Source organism: Manacus vitellinus, unplaced genomic scaffold (genome assembly GCF_001715985.3).
Source record: "Manacus vitellinus isolate BGI_N305 unplaced genomic scaffold, ASM171598v3 scaffold_2_pilon, whole genome shotgun sequence".
NCBI lineage: Eukaryota > Metazoa > Chordata > Aves > Passeriformes > Pipridae > Manacus > Manacus vitellinus.
Genome location: NW_021940208.1, coordinates 3,670,141 through 3,682,470, shown reverse-complemented (window position 1 = coordinate 3,682,470; position 12,330 = coordinate 3,670,141). Strand labels below are relative to the sequence as shown.

General features: G+C 41.8%; 1 protein-coding gene across 4 annotated transcripts in view; it reads right to left on the bottom strand.

The window, feature by feature from the left end:
* Nucleotides 1-12,299, bottom strand: part of RAB30 (RAB30, member RAS oncogene family) — a 40,965-nt gene extending 28,666 nt beyond the window's left edge. Inside the window, exons 1-3 of one of the 4 annotated variants that reach the window (XM_018071221.1) lie at nt 12,185-12,299; nt 9,421-9,566; nt 8,923-8,959 (exon numbers count right to left, since the gene is read on the bottom strand). The gene's annotated coding sequence lies outside the window, so the exon portion shown is untranslated. Of the gene's footprint in view, nt 1-1,455; nt 1,475-8,922; nt 8,960-9,420; nt 9,567-12,184 lie in introns of those variants that run through there. The other 3 variants (XM_018071222.1, XM_008923115.3, XM_018071223.1) reach the window with 3 other exon arrangements.
* Nucleotides 12,300-12,330: the final 31 nt, after the last annotated feature.

Below are 12,330 nucleotides of genomic sequence, written 5' to 3'. Positions count from 1 at the left end.
TGATTACAGGAAGCAGTTATCTGTAACAATTCTCTTCCTAAATCATACCGATTGCCTTGCCCATTTGAAAGGTTGCATTTGCTACATCTGAAGAAAAAGAACACCTTTATTATTAGCAACGTCTGAACCACTAACAGTCAAAATTGTTTACTCACTAGACACATTTTTTCTGCATAGCACTGCTTGAATCCCTGTAACACCTTCCCAGACAAAGTGTCATTAACATGCAAATGAAAAGTTCATACTTCTCCTTGAGATGGCACACAATTGTAGTCATAAGTAGAGGTAATGAAAGGCTCAAAACAAGACAGGTTGGTTACACATGTCACAGTAATGCTTGCAAATCAGGCTCTCCTCTAATTACCACAGTATTTCCAGGAGGAATCGATTACAACAATATGGATGAGTGGGATCCTAAACCTGAAAAATGTACTGAATTAAACATTAATGCACTCACTGACTGTTATCAATATATATATTTAATAGATGGTATGGTCTAGCAAAATACAGAGCTGACAGGGTTCTAAATATCTAGAAAGACCAGAATCATGGACACAGAGGCTTTAAAATACTCCCAGCAACAGAACATACCAAAAATATAAATTCATCCACCAGGCTATAATTACACTTTGCATTTTGTTTTTATTGTAAGATTAGTGTGAGCACACAGCCAGGCAGGAAGCCAAGCCACAAACTGTGCCCTATTGACTGCTGAGGTCTCCATTAGGTGCTACAAACAGAAATACTCATTTGCCCAGACCAAGCCTAAAGATGATGCAGTGAAACCTCTTCTCCATGCCAGGCAAGCATTGGATGAGCATTGCCAAACAAGCATCTGAATTCAACAAGCTCCCTGCCCCTTAAAACTTTATACGCACTTTAACCCTGTTTTCTTAGGAAAACAAGCTTTTGGAATCATCTAGCCTGACCAACAGGCTCAAAAGTTACCAAAGGAAACAGTGTTTCAGCAAAATTACAAAGACAACATAATTTCTACAATTCTTTTGATCACCAGGCAGCTGCGATGAGCCGAAAATCAAAATCCACACTGTCACTGACCTCTAAGTGGGCTGATCTCTGCCCTTGACATTTTTTGTTTGGTTGCAACTGGCTGGTTCTTCACAACAGTGCTGCCCATCAAGAGCACACTTAGCAGCCATGCATTTCTTATCCAGATATTCCTATCATAGCTTCCAATTGTAACTATGTATTTTACGTTATCCAGTTTCTGAACCTCTGTCTAGTGCTTCTGAGCCCTTGAAGATTCAGCGCTCAGCAATCAGAGTTCAAAGTGCTCAAAACCTTTCCAAAACAGATGCTCCTGCATGGGACACAAAAACTGATGATTCTCTTTATTACTAAGTGATCTGACACCCTGACACCTGTGTCTAGTCTATTAAAGCACTAACTGCTCTGGCAGATTACACTGTACCCAGTGGCACTGATTTGTCTTACCTGCCTTTGAGGAATTCACCAAAATGTCCAAGTTAGTCTTATACAAGGTCTGGCTTCCCTACCAAACATCTGAGACAAACATCTCTGAGCACTTCTGAATCTGCCATCTCCCTCCAGTGATGGTGTCTGGGACCTAAAATAACAACAATGTTATTTAGACAATGCAACTTAGGTGCCTATGATTCAGGGCAGAAGCCAAGGCTCCACCATTCAGTGAACAAACCCAACCAAACAGAACAAATTCTAAGCCAACATCTTTGCAAAACTATTTACACTTTCTGAGAGAATTTAGGGTTAATGGGACTTCAGCTTCAGAGTAAGTTATCTGGGGTATGCCTTCCAGTCTTTTTGATGTACAGGGCAAACTCCAAGCAGCTGTGCCTCTTGCCTCCATTAGAGGAAGACTTTACACAGCCAGCTATACCAGCCTGAGGAACCGCTGAAATCACATTGTTCCATCCCAGTATTTGAATTAAGACATCCAGAAACAAACAAGCTCTGCAAGAAAAAACACCCTGTTGCTAGCACAGCTCTTTCTGCTTGACTGGAATTGAACCAATATCACAACACCGTGAGACTACAACAAAAATGCCATGTTTCACAAGAGAGTCACTTGATCTATAAGAATCAATCACATCAATGGTTAAAAAACAAAAAACAAACAAACAAAAAAATCACAATTCAGGTAGTGTCTGTTTGTTTTCTTATTTCCCTCCCTGTGTCACCTCCACCACCTGCAGAATTACTTTTCTTCCTTGCTATCTTCTCACGTACAGCTGCCAGCTGCACTGCAATATCCATCACACAGGAACTCCCTGATAGCTGGTGGCTGCTAAGGCGATATTTACACTATGGCTTGCATTACAGTTTATAAAATTCTTTGGAGCTCTTCCAAAGGAAGAGCCTCATGTAAATCGAAGTTATTAGTGTCATCTCCAAGTTAAGTCCAGTTAAGAATTTGCTAGCACTCACTGTGGAGACTGCAGATCTTTGAAATATCAATCAATGTGCAGCAGAGGGGCTGAGTAATAAACTTCATTAGCATTGCTGGTAACACTTCTCTTCAGTAGCATACAATAAATCACTGATGAATATTCAAGGCATCCCTCTGAGGTTATCTCCATTTTACAGATGGAGGCAACCAAGAAACAAAGTTTAGAAAGGGCTTGCCTGTAAACACAAAACAGATGCAGAATTCAGTTGTCTTGCCTTCAAAATACAAAATATGTAATTCTAGACGAAACTGTAAATTATACAGATGGATTTGCAGTGAAATTAAGGAGACTGTCATTCCCTAAAATCACTAATGGCTATTCCCACCCAAGTTACAGCACTGGTTACTCACATTACAGTAACACCTACAGACTGCAGAGAACTGCAGATTCTCACTGGAGAAAGTAGGGAGTAACAGATAGAAGTTCTATCTCAAAGACTTTATCAAGGATAATGAAATCCAATCTACACATAAAATACAGGAACAGTTATAAAGAGAGTGATGACTCAAAAACTGCATCAGAGGAAGTGGACTAACCCTCCAGAATATCAGACAAACATCAATAAATTCATTAGCTAAGCATCACCCAGCATTGCCCAGGAGGTATTTTTAAAACCTTCCTCTGTATCTTCAAGAACTGATGTCATCAAGCAAAATGAGAAATACTGTGAAAGATGTGCTAACAAGATGGAAAGAGTTTTTATGTAGTTTCACACATTTTCCAGCAAGACGTTTGACATTTAAGCAGGATGACCTGGTTACTAGTGGCTACTTTACAAATTGGTGCAACATGTTCACGCTGCAATGACTGACAGCTGCAGTAAAACAATAATTCACACTAGGGTCTTCCTTCCTGTGGCAACAGCTTTTGTAAAACTGCAGATTTTAATGAGATACTTGATTTAGTATTTATTTCAGAATCAGCTTCCTTTATTCTAACAGAAATAGCCTCAGCCCACAATGAATGTTTTCTTTGGTTATTTCATTGTGCAAATCAATACTCAATTTATTTTGAATTTCTTCAGTTGTGAATTTCTAACTACAGAGGATTTGTTTTAAAGATACCTTTATTTATTATTATTAAATACCAGCTAACCACCCACATTGAATCAGCCTAGGGACACTATCCCAAAAAGTTAACCTAGCAAAAAGATTAATTTTAAGACTGACTTATCCAAGCAGTTTTCCAATCCAGAGGCACAGCAGGTTAGCGACAATCCTGATATAAGTGAGATGGCCCTTGACAAAAGTCTGAACATTCACAATGACCAGTGTGAAGTTACTAATGATGGAAGCACACATCTCTGGCCATGCATCAGCTTGAGAAGGAGCTTTAAAAATTACCCATACTACATTCGCATCTGCAGTAGAAAGCTTAGGAATGGTCCATAATAACCATGTATAATGGCACAGGACAGAGAAATCTCAAGTATCTCCAGCACAGCGATATCCAACATGACCCAGCAGACACTTCTCACAGGCCATGCTTTTGAAGACCATTATGTCAGTGCTTCCTAGTGACACATAGAGACCAGTGACCTGCACAGCCATCTGGGAGTGCACCAAGACAGAGGTTTCCTGCAGAACCGTGGAAACAGAAGTGCTACTTAAAGGAAAGAAAGATTTCCTAGTAGAGGGAAACACTCTACATCAGCAAAAATCCTTTACAAACATAATGGAAATACTGAGAAGTACCTCAGGATAACAATATGGATATATTTAAGTTTGTTTTCCAATTGCGGGGGGGAGGGGGAAGCAAAATACTTCAGAATTTGGGGTTAGTGACTGCTAAAAGACACTGTTTGTTTCTTTGTTTGAACATACACTATATCCCTACATGAGATGGTCAGGGCATACCAATAGCAGGTCACAACACAAGAGGAGTCTTCATTCCTACAGATCCCACAAAGCAGTTTCCAGCAGTGTCTAACACTCATGCCTCCCTCTCCTAAATAGATCGAGCAGGAATCTATCAACATGGAGTTAAGAGCTCAACTTTAGATTTCCCATTTACCTGCTGAAAGTAAAGAGTTAACAGAAACCTGCATTTATTTGGGATTTTCTATGTGCACACAAACACATCAATCCAAGCAAAATGCTACTACCACATTTTAGAAATGTGAATACTGCTGAGTTGAAGAAAATGGGCACAGTTCCCTTTTTAGAAGGAACAAATTGTTCAGAACAAGGATAAATGCAATAGAGAAATCAGGCACCAACTCTGTTTCTGCAGTTTCAAGCTGCTGGTACATGGATACAGTCTTTACACAACTATTTTTTTTTAATAGAGCCAACGTTGTTCAAGGATCCCCCCACAACTCTCTAATGTTCTCAAGAGCAAATATTTACTGTGAGGATTTTTATATTTTCAGATATGTGAGAAATTAGAGAGTACTACAATCTTCTGTCTTCTGGTGGCTACAGACAGGAGAACACCTCTTGCTCAAAAGGCTGGAGTAATTGCAATGGCGCAGACACTCGCTGCACTTGAGTGTATTTTAGATAGAAAACATGGAATTAGCTGCAAACTATGTTAAAACATTTCCTTTAGAGTGAAAGCACTTTCTGTAATTATGCCATGGAAAGTGGGATTACAGAGAAGAGCAGAGCCCAAACCTATCATCACAGAGGCTGAACTTGCCTCTACATCTGCAGCCAACCACATGCAGAACCTGATCCTGAAACCAGCCATTTCAAAGTCCTCAGCAGCCAAGAGACATACAGAAATCCAAAATATGCCGTTACCCTTTTGTGAGAGTTAGAGATTTCTTCAATCTTTGCTGGGGTTTAATTAGACTCATTACTGCAGGTTTATCCGAGTTAATACCTTTTCTCCACAGGACACACTGCACCATGAACTTCGAGGGAGATGCAAGAATAAAAAGGCTAATGTTACTTCTCTTAATCTTCTTCCTCATATGCAAAAATGAACTGACAGCCCCACAGCAATTTCAGGCTACCTGATTCTCACATCTAAAGATTACTTGTCTCAGGATGGAATAATCTCATGTCTCCAGAGGACTAGCAGGGAGACCAAATGAGCCAGAAAAGCTTTTTCAAGCCTACATTTACTTTTCAGGTATTTGTGTAAATAGCTATAAAGAAAGAACAATTAAAAAAATGATTATTTTTTCAAGTGGCAGTTGTCCCCTCTCTCAGTTAATCAAGTTCAGTAGCCATTATAATAAAGCTTGAATCTCCAGTGTTGGAGAAGATAGAATTTAAAACTTCTTCCACCATCAGAAAGCAACAGGACCGCAGAGCATGAACACCCTTTACGGGATTTCTTGAGGTCAATAATTCAGGTTATACAAGGTTGTGTAACCACGTTTTTAATTAAGGGTGTTATTTTAGGTAAATATTCCCATGCTGCAACCACGACTGTCAGGAAAACACCACATGTTAGCCCCTGGAAGCTTAAGAGATGGCACCATGAAGAACTTCTCACTAATTAGACATGAATCTGGCTTCCTTTAGAACCTTGTTAGATAAAAAGCCTTGACTGATCTATCCTCCATTTCTCTGAGTTCAGGCAATGAAATTTAAATCACAGAGAAGTGCTAATGATAATTTTTCAAGTCAGCTTTTCATTACTGAAAGTACTCTTTGCAACATAGCAAACCCCAAATCTCTTTTCTAATCCTGGCAATCCCTTTCAGTTGTTCTTTGATTGGCCGTAGATCTGAACGCTGGCGTTCATGTCTCAGTTCATGATCTACATCCTGAACATGGATCCGGGATTTTTCTGGAGGATAGATTTTTCTAGATCTCCCGTCACTTTTGTATTTATGGATGAATGGGTATTTATAGCAAAAGAATGACCACTGAAAAGACAGGAGGGTTTGACAAGTTCCTGTGCCTTAAGTTTCATCTGTCTCAGGGAAGAGCGCGCATAGGTGGGGTGATCTACTAACCAGATACACATTATTCTACTCAGCATCTTTAATAACCTGTTTCCTATTGGCATCACATCTTCTTCAGCTAAGTCTCCCTTTATACCCATTTCTCAGATTCATTTGTAGTCTGGGGCTATCCAAGCTCTTAAAGGTTACTGCTGAACATCACTAGACAGAAGAAGAGCAGAGGAGGAAGGGGAGATGGGGTGATTGCACTGGAGCAAGGAGAGGCTTAGGTAGATGGAAAACAAGAAGGGAGAAAGTGGATGGGAATAAGGACATCAGCAGTTCCCCTTGAGCTGGTGCTATCTCAGTGGCAACATCCCACTGAGTAGTGAAACATTCCATATAACCCCATACATCTTTGTCAGGGCTGGAAGACATGCCCTGTGAGGAGCAGTTAAGGTTTTGGATTTGTCTGGTTTGAAGAAAACGGGTGAACTCATTGCTCCTTGCAGCTTCCTGAGGAGTGGAAGTGGAGAGGGAGGTGCTGATCTCTTTATCCTGGGATTCAGTGATAGGACATGTGGGAATGGTTCAAAGCTGCACCAAGGGAGATTCAGACTGAACAGAAGGAAGCATTTCTTTACCAAGAGAGTGGTAAAACACTGCAGCAAACTTCTTAGAGAGGCAGGCAATAGCCCAAGCCTGTAAATATTCAAGACATAGTTGGACAAGATGATCTTTTTAGGTTCCTTCCAACTAAAACTATCCTAACTACTTGATTACTCTGGAGAGGGATCCCATCCTTCCACAGCCAGGTAAGGGGGTGATCCACCCTGCCAAAGCAATGAAAGCTCCTATTTTTGGATATGAGGGGTTCTGTCCAAAATACTCCAGAAAGCACATGCAAATGATTGCTACTGTGGGATGCAAGACTCTCACACACAGATTAATTTTCTGCACTGTTCCCAGCAAATTGGCATCAAGGCTCAGCACCAGCCTACAGGATGGTAGTTCCTTGACAATTCTTTTTTGCAAACAACAGCCTGGATTTATATGAAGAAATACTCCCACTTTAAATGCACACACACTGCCCTTAGAGTAACTGGCTTTTTGCTTAATCAAAAAAGCAGAGTTTCAGTACCTTCATTGCAGAGGAGAAGTAGAACAGCGCAGCAGTGGGTTGGGCTGCCAGGGTCCTGCATGAAGTCCCTCCCTCCATGGACAGCATCTTTAGCAGGACAGACTTCTGTACACTTTGGCATCTCTAACACCTTTTTTCTTTTTTCCCTTTAAATTCAGCCTGCAGCATACACGCTTTTGAGAAACCATGTGCAAGCTCATCTTTTTTCATGCCAGCATAGCTTTTCCTCCACTTCCTCTTCTCTCTTTCCTTTTCTCATTACTCTTTTCAAGGTCTAAAGGAAAACACTATTCAGATACTTAAAGGTTACAGTTAACTTGTAGTTCAGCAGAACCTAAAAGAAAGCATTTCTGCTAAAAGGAAAGAATATAAACAAGGTATCCTGTGATGTTTAAAAGGACAGAAGCAGATTTCCGTTAGACTTTACTGAAGATTTTCTCCTCTGTTTGTACAAGTATTCCCTAATTATCTCAGGAAACTAATAGCTAGGTTAGTTTAAATAGGTTTTAAATAGGTTTAAATTTTGCCTTAAGTATATTAGGGAAGAGTGCACACCTCTGCAGGGTAGCAAGAGGCAGTTACTCCAGGCGAGGCGAGATGACAAGTAGCAATTGAGTCTCAAGCTGTTCACAACCTAAATATCCATCCTCAGCTCAAAGCAACAAAGCTCCCTAATTATTTTTATCTATGCAAGGCGAAATCAAATGACATTATAACACAAATCTCACTAATACCTTATGCAGGGACAATGTTTAATAGCACAGATTAGTTATGAAACTACTGTAATAGCAACAGACTTCAATGTGGTCTTGACTGTTTAAATCCTGACAATGATTTTAAGGGACAAGTTTATCCTTGTTGTGCCCTAATTATTTCAACATATTAGCATCTGAGGAATATTTGACTCACCTCACCCTGCCCCCCCCTTTAAATTCACAGTTTATGCACAGACCAACCAGAATTACATGGCAAACATGACAGATCACTTCTTTCCTACTCTAAGAGAGCCATTAAAACTAAAATGAGAATTTAGTTAGTTATTGACAGAATCACTCTGGGGGGGAGCAGGAAGCTAAATGGCTTGCTACAAAATGAAATTGTGGAAACTAGAGAGTCAATCAAAACACTGCCTTAGGTCATCTCATCTGTCCTCCAGCCAAAGCAGGGCTGTTGCTGAGCATCTCTGCCCCAAGAGTTCTCCAACCGAGATGATGTTTTTGGTGTCAGAAACCTATTCATAATACAGGTGATGATTTTACTGTCTCCTAAATCTTCTGTTACAAAGTTTGACAAACATCCATACAAGCATCAATATCTAAACAGCTTTGTCACTGCAAGGTATGCCCATCTTGTGCTACTTTCCACACTCCTGTCATGCCAGCCACATAGTTGCAATGAATTTCTTGAATTTTCACACTGCCTGGGTGGTTATTTGACAATATGCATGAACTAGCTCCTAGCACATTCCCCACTCCTCTTTCTGTACTCACCAAGAACAAGGTTTGCACTCAAACTGCTGATCCTGTCCTAAAAAAAAGATAATATGCTTTAAAATTAGAAAAGGAATTGATCTAGTTCCCAGGTACTATAATCTCTTTGTTGGCTACATTTTATGTAACCATAAGAAAATGCCAACAAATCTATCACTCCCACAAAAAATCAGCTGCAGATACACCCATCTGGGACACACCACAAAACTTAGAGCAAGCACCTCAATTTGGCAGTTGATGGATGCCATCTTGGCCATCCCACTGAGGACAAAACAAGAGCAGCTCCAGAGCTGAAACCAAGAGCTCTCTACAGCTTCAATCAGAGAGCCACAACACTGCAGCTCAAGCAGTGAGCAATACCGACCACCTGTAGCTGGGGCTGGGAAGACAGGAAGCACACAGCATAGATCTGCCAACAGAGGAAAGCTCTCTCACAGTAAGGTGACAAACAGAGGTCGTTTGCTTGCAGACACCCTTCTCCCACTGCCCCATTCTCACCTTCCCTCCCCATGCCTGTTTGGCACTGTTCAGTTCCTCCCCGAAGAGCCACCTTCAGCCATCCACCTCTTGCTTCAGGAACTTCAGCTGCCTTGCCACATCCCAACTCCAGGCTACAGAAATCACTGTCCTCTCATAGCTCACCTCTGGAGCAAAGAAAAAAATTAAGCTTAAAAGTCAGCAAATCTGGCCCAGCTCTGGCTCTTCCCAGTTCCCCTCATCTCATCAGTCTTTGGGTCCCTCTGTACATGAGGTTGGGTGACACCCAACACCCCAGAGCAGCTTAAATCTCTTTCTGCAACAGTTTTGGGCAATTTAATGCAGTGCATGGCAAATATGTGATGCTGATAAAACCAATGTGCAAAGATGCAACTTCTGGCTTTACTAAGAAGTCAATCGTTGGCATCATACTCAGTTTCATTAAGAACAGGACTATAATATAAGAAAACTCTACAGAGTATGACCATGAGACCACCTTGCCCTGAATCTCCCTTTAGAAACTGGACACTAGTAAGAAATTAGGGAAAAAGACTTGAGGAAATATTTAGTGCTGTCTTTCTGGGATATTCTCTTCAATTTCAGTAACTGGCATCTTGAGGATTTCTTGAATCACAGTAAACACGTTCATTGCATTTAGGTCTTTGCAGGACAAGAAAAGGGCCCTTAGCTCACCTCTACTTTTTCACAGCAATCATTTATCTAGAGAGTGATTTTCAGCTTTTGGTCTCTTTTTATGTGCTATATTTCAGTTGCTGCAAGGCAAAGTTTCACCTGAATAATAGTGTAGATTTCTGAGGTACATTTTTAATCCACCTCGTGTTATAGTATAATAGAACTTTAAAATGCTAGCACACATTGTCACAAATCTTTCTAAATCCAACAAATGTAATAATTTTTGAAAAAAAAAACACCCCAAATGAGCAAAACAGCAATACATATTTGTAAAGACACATACACATGGAAAGATGAAAACAGAATATAAGATTGTATTACTTAAATACAAAATTCCTGGCCATGGGTTCCTTGCTTGTTCTCATCAATTTCTGTATCAGTATTTCCCAGAACAATTCCCAGTCTACACTTTCAAGTTATCGCTTCATATCCAGTGCCTTCTATCCCAGGCTAACAAAATCACTGCTATAAAACTGCTCCTTTTACAGCCAAGATGGGAAACCCTCTATTAGATTATCCGTTCCCTCCCTTGTAAAATAAAGAGGAAAACACCATTCCAGGAAATAAAAATGTTTAAAAAAGACCAACCAAAGGCAACGCCTGCATGCGCTGTTGTTCTTCCCCTTTGAGTCAATAATAAAGAGGAAGGAAAGAAAAAACACAGATAAAATAAATGCAGGGAGGAGATGTGGATGCAGCATGTTTATCTCACTTAAGGAGGGAAAGCTGTAAAATGCCACCCATTGCATAGGGACACCCCAACACTGCCTCAGTGTTTACAAACACTTCAAGCAAATCAAACAGGGAGTTTCATTGTCCCCACTGCACTCATGTCACCCTCTCCCCAGCACTGCGATTCCAGGGAGAGCCCTGCCAGAGGACACACAGTGCCAGTTACACAAGAGAAGCGCAGAAGCAAATATGCAGCGGGGGGGGGAAATTAAAAATATCAGCTCAGCTGCACACTCTCTTCCTACTCTCAGAACAGCCTCCAAGTGGGCTTTGGGGTGGATTAACTTTAAAGGGCACTGAGAAACGCTGACAGATTTGAGGCCAGCAGGACCCCTCTGTGTGCATACATTTCCCTGCCACCACTGCAAAATGGGATATCTGGGGTCCACCAGCAACTGCAGGAGTAATGTAGTAATAAAAGGGGATAAAACCTTCTGACGTTACGTATTAACAAAAAAATATCCAGTATATTACTCTAATATCTGAGCATTGTTCAAGTAAAGATCTGAACTACACCTCACAAACAGCAAGGAACAAGGAAAAAAACAAAAAGGCACAGTAAAACAAAGCTCTGCTGGACTACAGACTTTCTACAAAGTTTAAAATACAGGCATTTCTTGTATATATGATAAAAGTGAAAAAGGTCAGAGTAGTAGTTTGGAAGTTGAAATATACCATCAGGCTGTCCAATTGACAATTTTTAAGACACAAACTCATTATGTGACTTGGAAAAGAAAGCTGGACAGTTGCAAACAGCCAGGATTGAGAGCCAGTTGGATTCAAATCTCCCCCATTTCCCTGAAAGAGGGGAGGCATAGAGGTGTCAAAACACTGAAGCCACACGATAGCACACACCAGCGCCCCCCAAACCATCCTAAAATGCACCCCGTACTTATTTTATCCCCAGGAGCCCCGGGTTTCTCAGACTTAGCAAGGCTTAGCGATAGCAATTCAAAATCCATCTTATTTTCCGCTGTTATCCAGTGCAGGAGACAAATAAGACAGGGTTCCCCGCCGGTGCCCCCGGTTCGGGACCGCGACGCTTCGGGGTGCCCGGAGCATTCCGGAGTTGCGGGAGTTTCCCGGGGGCTGCCACCGGGCCCGAAAGGCGGCGAGGGGCACTCATCTCCCATGGATGACCCTATTTAGGGGGCTAGGGTTCTTTCCCCTTCCTTCTCCCCCGTTCCTCCTTTTCCAGCAGAGCCAGGGACAGACAGCGCAGCCCCGCTCGGCAGCGCTGCTCCCCGCTGGGGAACACACAGTGCGAGGAAGCGCATACGGAGACAGGGGCCTGGCGGGGAGGGGGTAAAAGGAGAAGGAAAAACACACACAAAAAAGAGAAGAGGAGCGCAGAACTAACCTGGTTTGGGATTTTTCCTCCCTATCCACAAACATGAAACGAGGTGGGAGCCAGGAGCCGGTCACCGGCGACGGGAGAAGCGGCAGCCCGGGGCCGCCCCGCGGCGGGGATAGCGGGGCTGGGCGCGCTGCAGTCCCCGCACTCCC